The sequence below is a fragment of the Cydia splendana genome, chromosome 8 (genome assembly GCF_910591565.1).
Source record: "Cydia splendana chromosome 8, ilCydSple1.2, whole genome shotgun sequence".
NCBI lineage: Eukaryota > Metazoa > Arthropoda > Insecta > Lepidoptera > Tortricidae > Cydia > Cydia splendana.
Genome location: NC_085967.1, coordinates 8896136 through 8904885, shown reverse-complemented (window position 1 = coordinate 8904885; position 8750 = coordinate 8896136). Strand labels below are relative to the sequence as shown.

The window sequence follows — 8750 nt, the reverse complement described above, 5'->3', positions numbered from 1 at the left end:
ATGACAGAATTTCTTTCATATGTGCTCAGAAAAATTGATTGTGTGTCACATTAAAAGTAAAAATATTCAATTTTGTGATTTTATATGAAAAAGTCAGAAAATACATTTTCACCTCTAAATCGGTATTGTTTATTGCTTCTGTCTGTCTGTCAGTGTCGTTTTCTAATAGATAAAATTTAAATCTTCAGAGCTCATTGCAATCAATCGTGAAAATGAAATAAAACTTTATTTTCAAGAGATTGGTTAGTATACACATAAATCAGTCGATATCAAAAGTTTCTATTTGCATTACAGAACAAGTCGCAATATTTTTTTAATCTCAGATATATAAGGTATTATTATTTGTAGTCAACTATGTAACTTACTTCAGGAACATAGTTTTTTAGGCGGCTAAACTTAAAACTTCTCTATCGTAAAGTTGCTCATTTCACAACATTATTTTCAAAAAATCATATCTCTGTAACTACGCAACCTAGAAGGTTGATCTTTTGTGTTATCGATAGCTTATTTATTGTAGATTACTGGGGTATGCATAACTCCATACCCGCCATAAGGTACCTTTGACCGTGGGACGTCACATATGCATTTGGCGTAAAAACATACCTACAAAAAAATTAGGTATAGATGGTCAAGCAAATCTTGTCAGTAGAAAAAGGCGCGAAATTCAAAATTTCTATGGGTTGATATCCTTTCTCGCCTACATTTTTAAAATTTGCCGCCTTTTTCTACTGACAAGATCTGCTTGACCCAGTTTTATATATAAAGACACGTATGTACACCAAACAGGATGCCGCTCAGCATTAAGCAGTGTAAGACACGGCGCTGGTGTTCAGGGCACCCAAAATTAAAAACGAAAACTTAAAACTAAAACAGAACAGAAACAGAACAAGACAGAACACTTGTAAGAAAGAAAGAGAGAGGGGGAATTCACAAATATTTATTTTTGATTCAAGTAGGTAGTGCCATATTTTCTGTAGCATTAGTTTATAAGCTTACAGTCCCGTCCCGACGCGAAACACTTTATCTATTGACTACATTTAATATAATTTCGTGGAATGCAGAACATTCTGACCATTATATTCTAAACTTTATCTCTCAGTGCCTAATTACCTATCTATTTTATTTAATTGTCTGTGTAATTGGTACTATTTACGTTGTCCGTTCTACAAAACAGGACCATTAATTAAAATCTTCAACGAAATCAGCTGAAAAAGTGTCTCAAAACAAAACTTTATTTCAATTGTACGCGGCCGACTAAGTACTCGTTAGCCAATCACAGTCGGCGATCGCGGTTTAGAGTAATCTAAACAACGTTTGATGGAAGCGTAAAATAGAACAATGGTATAGAATGCTCGTAAAATAAGCAAGGCGGGCCGCAAGACATCGACAGCAGAGTTTGCTATTTATACACGATTATCCGGCAACCAGCTATACGAGATAAAGCTCGGAATCGCTTACACACAATAAAACAACCGGGCTATAGCTTCAGATGTAGAGGCATTATATTCACGTTAAAACATATTATTCCACAGCCGTGCACAATTCTATAAACAAACGAGACAGAGCGTGGGTGTGTGTGTACATTAGGGATTTAGTAACTCGCAGTTTCAGCGTTCGGTGACTCGCCGGGGAAACGGGGCGTGATGGGGTTTCACTCCTCGATTAGATTGTTTTTATAAGCCGTTCTGTTATGAAATGGCGAGCTCCCTTATATGAATTTTGTTCACGTAGTACAAATTACATCTCCAAATAAATAAAATACAACAACAAGATTAACAATATTTTTTTTACGATTAGATAAATAAAGTTCTCAGAAAGAGGTCAATGCTTTTTATTACTATACTTGCCTAAACTAATAACTACAAATTGAGGTATTACTGGTATTACAAAGTACGGAACCAAAAAGCTTAAAGTAAACAACCAATCGGCAATGATAACAGATTTATTTTGTTTTTGAATTGTAGCAACTGTTCTTATAAAATTTACTGCTTTCTTAACACAATAGCCACATTTAGATTTTCTACTTGCCTTCGCAATTAGGGATCCAGTTATACTACGTCGGTGGCAAACAAGCATACGACCCGCCTGATGGTAAGCAATCACCGTTGCCTATGGACCCCTGCAACTACAGAGTTGTTACATGCGCGCTGCGACCCTAACACTCCGCACCCTCGTTGAGCTCTGGCAACCTTAGGTACTCACCGGCAGAACTAGTGTTATTTGGCTGCGGTTTTCTGTAGGGTGGAGGTACTTCCCCAGTTGGGCTCTGGTGTAGACCTGGAATGACATCCGCTGTGCTGTGGTCTACCACACAAAGCAAGATGACATTCACAGTGCCCATACCTCTCTTTTGAACGTAGTTTAAGGACGTACCCGCGTCCCCAGTTTGGGCAGGTGTTCAAATATGTAGTCCAGAGGTCAAAGATACTTCACTTTTCCTGCAAATACACTTCTACGCAGAAGGGCTCAATTACTGCTGCAGCTGACTTTACGTGCCTACCTACCTACCTACTCCTTTGAATACCTGTCTACACTTACCTTACCTACCTAGTACTCGGCAAAAGTGGTAGTTAAAGAGCTGTATGTAGAAGCATAAACTATTTACTGTACGCATGTTCGTGCTTATTGGTATTCTCGAATCAAAACCCAGTCTCTTTATAACCGTCCCGAATTTATACAGTTTTACGAACTGGTGAGTTCATAACTGAAGCTGAAAATAACCGGCACCATACCTACAAAAATACTCTTGATTTATTTGATACTCGTACCCGCGCAGTATCAAACTACATTTGTTTTAATGGCAACTGAAGCAATCAGAGTAAATAATCAATTTAGTTAGGTACCATATCTATTATTATAGGTACTCACTCTAACATTATAAAATGCTTTTAGTGGATTAGTTCTAAAATAGTGATATAGTAACTAGTACCTACTTATGAAACCAGAAGAATGTATATGTCCTTGCTATATAATTATTACATATATTATTTCCTGTGACTTTATTTTCAAAAGTGTTTTTCTGTAAAAAGACACGTCGAGATTGATGGTTTATACCTACACGTCAAGATTATGTTGTGTCAGCTGCATTGGCTTTATTATAAAGGATAACGATGAAATTATAAAGTTTTCATTAGATGTTATTGGTGTTCGGCAACAGATCCGCTTGACTAGACCCAAGACCCAAGTAGGTACCTACACTTAGTAATCCTGCTGGCGCGTGGCGCGGCGGTCTAAACTAATTTTAAATATAAAGCACATAAGTAGGTACCTAATGTAAGTACCTATATCCACTGATTCTGTTGTTTTAAAAGTTGTAGCCATTATGGAAAGTCATTAGCAAAATATTTTCACGGTCTAAGACTGGGCTGAAAGCCAGGAAATTAGAAGCGAATAAAAGACGGCGCCATCGCCATAGCGCGCAACGCGAAACTTGCGACGGAAGATATGGCCATTGTGCCGGCTTTTTACGTCTTAGGTACCTCAATAACTCTGATACTTCTGTTTAAATGTTGCTCGTCACGTTCCTCGGCTATATCACTACCGGTAGGCAGGCAATTTAAATTAAATAAATATTACAACATAAGTAAGTAGAGGTTACATGGTTTTTCTATCGAACCAACTTTAACCTAGTAAGGAGTCCTTACTAAGGACTCCAGTCTGTCCTTACTAATGTGTGATTTTTTTCATGGCATTTGCCTTTGTAAAAACGTGTAATAATTAAATATCTGTAAATATACGTACGGAAACATACGTCTGTTTCGTACGGAAACATCTGACGAAACATTTGAACGTCAACTGAGAGTCCTTTTATTGGATAATCCACTTTATTCTGTAAATGATTATATGACCTTGACATTTTAAATTGTAAATTGAATTATATAAATTTGACATGTTCTCAGTTATTGATTTATGTATAATGTAATGTGTACCTAGTTTTTATTTAAAACATGACGATCATTAAGAGATAGGTACTCGTACTTAGTTATTCCCGTATTTTGTTTTGACATGAATGGATAAATTGTTGACATAAGATTAATTAGTTATTGTAAGACATTTTTTTATTTGTATCTATTAAATAATATTATGTAAATATGAATGACGATCATAATATAAATTCATGTAGATTAGTCTAGCATAATTTATAATGTAATTTAATATTATGAGAATAAATATCTAAATCTAAATCTAAATCTATAAATTAAAAAAACTACAATTTTGCGTTAGAGACCGCTCTTTTGAAAATATGTACCTACAAATACAAAAGCTACTATGTATATCTAATTATAGTAGTAAATATGTAGGTAGTTATAGGTAGGTAGGTAGATGTCCTACTTATAAAATGAAATTAACTTTAACAAATTTTATTTTTTAAATAGCAGAAACGTCTGCTAACGATGCTACTAAGCTTAGAATAAATTTAAAAGTGGAAAAATCACTGTCTTGGGTGAGACTTGAACTCACGGCCTCTGGATTGATACTCCAGCGCTCTGCCATCTGAGCCACCAAGACCTCATCCATAGCCAGCAAATCTTTCCACCATATTACGGGTCAAGGGGTCCCCAGCGACATCTACTTTAAGAGTGTGAGTGCTTTTACAAGTTGAGGTTTTCCTCAATTTACAGCTTGCAGCTTTGCATTCAAGCCACAGATTTTAGAGAAAAATCACATCGTAGTGTCTCTTTTGTTTTATGAAGCAGTCCACATATACATAATATTAACAAACGATTATTAAGTCATTGACTTCTGAACTAAGGAAAGGTAAGGTCGATCGGATATTTGCCTCATCGCGTGCCAATTTTCCGGCACAGGCATCGCGATGTGCGACGTATGACGCGTTGACAGATACATGATGCGCCGGAGTGGCTTCTCAATGACTCTTTTAACCTTATATTTTTGCAGAAAATATTATTAACAAATACGTGTTTACTGCCACTGAATTTATGCAGTGTAATTAAGCATGTTTGTGATTGTTATTTATGTTCCATTTTAGTCGGTTGTTCAACTGAAGCTGTATTCTGCTGAAGCTGTAACTAGTTATATAGTCTGGCAACCCCATATTTTCAGTAGAAATAGGCGCGAAATTCAAATTTAGTATAGAAGATTGACCCTTCGCGCATACATTATTTTAAATTTGCCGCCATTTTCTACTGACGGAAATGGCTTGACAAACTATGTATAAAAAAAAACGAGACATGACTATCTTTGTGAAATGTGGTTTTTAGTTTAAAACAAGTTGTTTCAATATCTAACAAGTACCTAATCTAAAATTCTAAACCAACTATGGATTTACTAAATACATGAAAAAAAAGTCAATGGGTTCTATACACGGGATCAAACCATTAAATAGGTAAATAAAAAATCTCCGCAACTGGTATAGAAATCACGGAATCGGGTAAATAATAACGTTAAAAAACAATACACATTTACAGACAAAAACAAACATAAATTCAGAACCACGTATTTTTTTAGATCTGGTAAATATATAATTTCATAAATAGTTTTATGACTCCCATATTTTCTGTTGACAAACCGAGTAGGTATAAAAATAATCTCTCTCTAACGAAAAAAAAGACTTCACAACACAAAACATAACCTATGCCAACATTTTAATAGTCTTCATCAGCAGTTCACTAAATGAGACTGCACACTATAAAAATGCACACTAAAAAATAAAATGCGCTTAAGTTCTATACAAATACCCAAATACTGAGGTGAATTAAGTCATACCTATCTCTAACTGTATATTTTCCCTACAAGTGTTTCTCTTGCTCCATTAGTTAATCTTACCCCACCCAACCATATAGCAATCTTTTACAGAAAAAAACGACTTCTCAAAATAGTTTGAAATGCCATATAAATTATTGGCTGGTATTTAACTTTCACGATTTTATTAAATTGCACAACGGGACTCCTCCGAGACCACGGGGACAACGCCGTCCTCGAAACGTCGGAGGTAAATCTTAAAACTTAAATGCGCGATTAAGTCCTGTTGTGCAATTTAATAATGGTATTTAACTGATCACCATTGCAGATATAGTAATGGTCACCTTTTTCTGGTAGCATTATATTTCATTTCTGTAAGGGTCGCAGTTCTAACCTAACCTAACCTTACCCACTTTTCTAGTAGCATTTCGTTTCTCTAAGTTTCACAAAATCGAAATCGCCAAACTATGCGTCGCATTTATTAATTTTTTTAATACTTTATTTACATACAATATATATACAGTGGTAAGAAGTTGTATGTTCGTATATATATTCGTCGTTGAAGAATTCTGTTTTGATCATCATCAGCAGTTCCACTTCATCAAATGCGACAGTTTTTAATGAAAATGCCACAGTTTTGTGGCATTTTGAATGAAATTGCCACAAAAATGTGGCTTAAAAACTTAACTTGCTTAACAAACATAACGAAGAGGACAAATCGCCAAACGTGAACTATGCGTCGTTGAAGAGTTCTGTTCTGATCATCATCAGCAGTTCCACTTCATCAAATGCGACAATTTTTAATGAAAATGCTTGATTTTCTGATGAAAATACAAAAATCTCTCTGTATGCATGCCTTTAAGATTTGAGGAGTTCCCTCGATTCCTCATGGATCCCGTCATCAGAACTGGGTTTTAACAAAAACGGGACCAACTGTATGCATGTACATACAATCAAAAAAAGAATTTTCAAAATCGGTCCACTAATGACGGAGATGTGGAGTAACAAACATTAAAAAATACATACAACCGAATTGATACCCTCCTCCTTTTGAGATTTGGAAGTCCGTTAAAAACTATAATTTTGTGTTAGCCCCCTTTTAATAAATAACTAAAGTAGGTAGGTATTAGTGTACACTAGTATCTATGTACATATGCATAATTTATGATGTAGGAAAATATTCAATGTTTACGTATTTAAAAAAAAAGTTATACATGAATATAACATTCCAGAATTATTTTCGGTGAATCTTATTAATCACATTACCCTACATATTAAAGTTTACATACACGAGCGGCATATAAATAGTTTACTTTGTCAACAAAGTGAATTACGTTGTAGAAAGATGTGAAACATTAGGGTATCACACATCACAACACAATATTTCGCGTCGCCTTTTTCATCTTACAACACAAATAGTGAGTCATTATTTTGTCTAAAAGTCTTCTAGAAATCAATCCATCAATCATCATCATCATCATCATGATTGATATTTCGATACGACCTTGAGGATCGCTCACACTAATTAAGATAAGATAATTTTTTTTTTATTATTGCACAGAAAGAATAAGTACAGTGGTAGGTACTTTCTGGTAAGAGTTGGTGCATAATGGTAACATTCCATTTCTAACCGCAGCTGCACTACCGGTACTGAACGCGTCGCTGTCATTGTCAATTTCCATAGTAAAATTGACAGTAGTGCAGCTGCGGTTAGAAATGGAATGTTACCATAACTGACTTGACATTTGGAGATTCCAGGAGTCCCCGCACTAGGCTAGGCCTGTGTCGCGGGAGACCAGATGTATAGTTGGTCAAACCAATTTGTCAGTCAGTAAGAACCAGGAAAACTATACTCATCCTTTTCTTTTGGGTGATTTTTTTTAGTATGATTCTCTCTGCCTATGGTTGAAATGACACAGTCCTTTGACAAACTATACATTGTATGTCATGCAAGTTAACTTAATTGGTGCATGCGATACGAGTATCGAGTGAAAGTCGTGCGCGAGGTGCGCGCCAATCGTCTCGGTGCGTCGATTGTCAACGTCGTATCAAAACCAGCTCAAAGCCATAACAAATTGTTAAATTAGAATCTACGTCCTGTTTTATGTGCAATAAAGTAGTAGGTAAAAAGCACTACACAACTTTTGCAAACCCAACAGTTTAATGGTAACTATAGTTCACTATAGAAATTACGGATGGAAATGACGAATATTGGATTTACGCAGTCGGATCGATAGCGTCGCTGAGATTTGATTAGGTATGCATTTTATAAAGAATTACATCGGAGCTCAATTTTCTGTGTAAGTTATTAATATAGAGATTAACATATTAATTGTTAGATTTTTTTTTATATCTCGTGTGTATATTCGAGTACATATTCGTAACAATTTTTCCAATCAAAGATCCATAAGGAGTTTTAGCTTTGAAGTTAAATTTTCTATAGGTACCTACGGTCAAGCCAAGCATATACTAACTATCGTTACGGAACCCTATACTGAGCGTAGCCCGACCCCGATTATTATACTCTACGCTTTTTTTTAATTTTGTGGGGTTGTGTAGACTTGTCGGATCGAATTTCCTTGATATATAAAAGAAGCTAAGATTTTATCAATTCGAATTGAATTTTCTACGATATTTTTTAACATCAAAGTAAATCTGCCGCCATTTATCATGACTTGATAATATGACACATATCTAAACACCGCTGTGTGTCATAAAAGCAAAAATTTATACCTACTTTAAAAAAAATCTTTACTGAACTTAACTTCATATAGGTACAGTTAGTACTTATAAGTCTAACTAGGTAGGTAGGTACTATGTGTGCCCTATTTTATAATCAATTTATTATATTCGGCCGATTTGCTGTAACATTAGTACAAAAATGATTGAGACATCCCCAGCCTAATCTCATAAAATGAAATCGATGAAGATGACGGCTATGCAAAGCTTGACTTTCATATTTTTACGGTGCCTAATTGCCTATCATAATCCAAAGTGTAAAAGTGTATTCTATTTTTTTTTTTCCGATTACTAACCAGCCAAGAGAG

General features: G+C 35.1%; 1 non-coding gene across 1 annotated transcript; it reads right to left on the bottom strand.

The window, feature by feature from the left end:
• Positions 1-4436: 4436 nt before the first annotated feature.
• Trnad-auc (transfer RNA aspartic acid (anticodon AUC)) lies at positions 4437-4509 on the bottom strand. Its single transcript has one exon. It is a non-coding gene; the product is annotated as a tRNA-Asp (tRNA).
• Positions 4510-8750: the final 4241 nt, after the last annotated feature.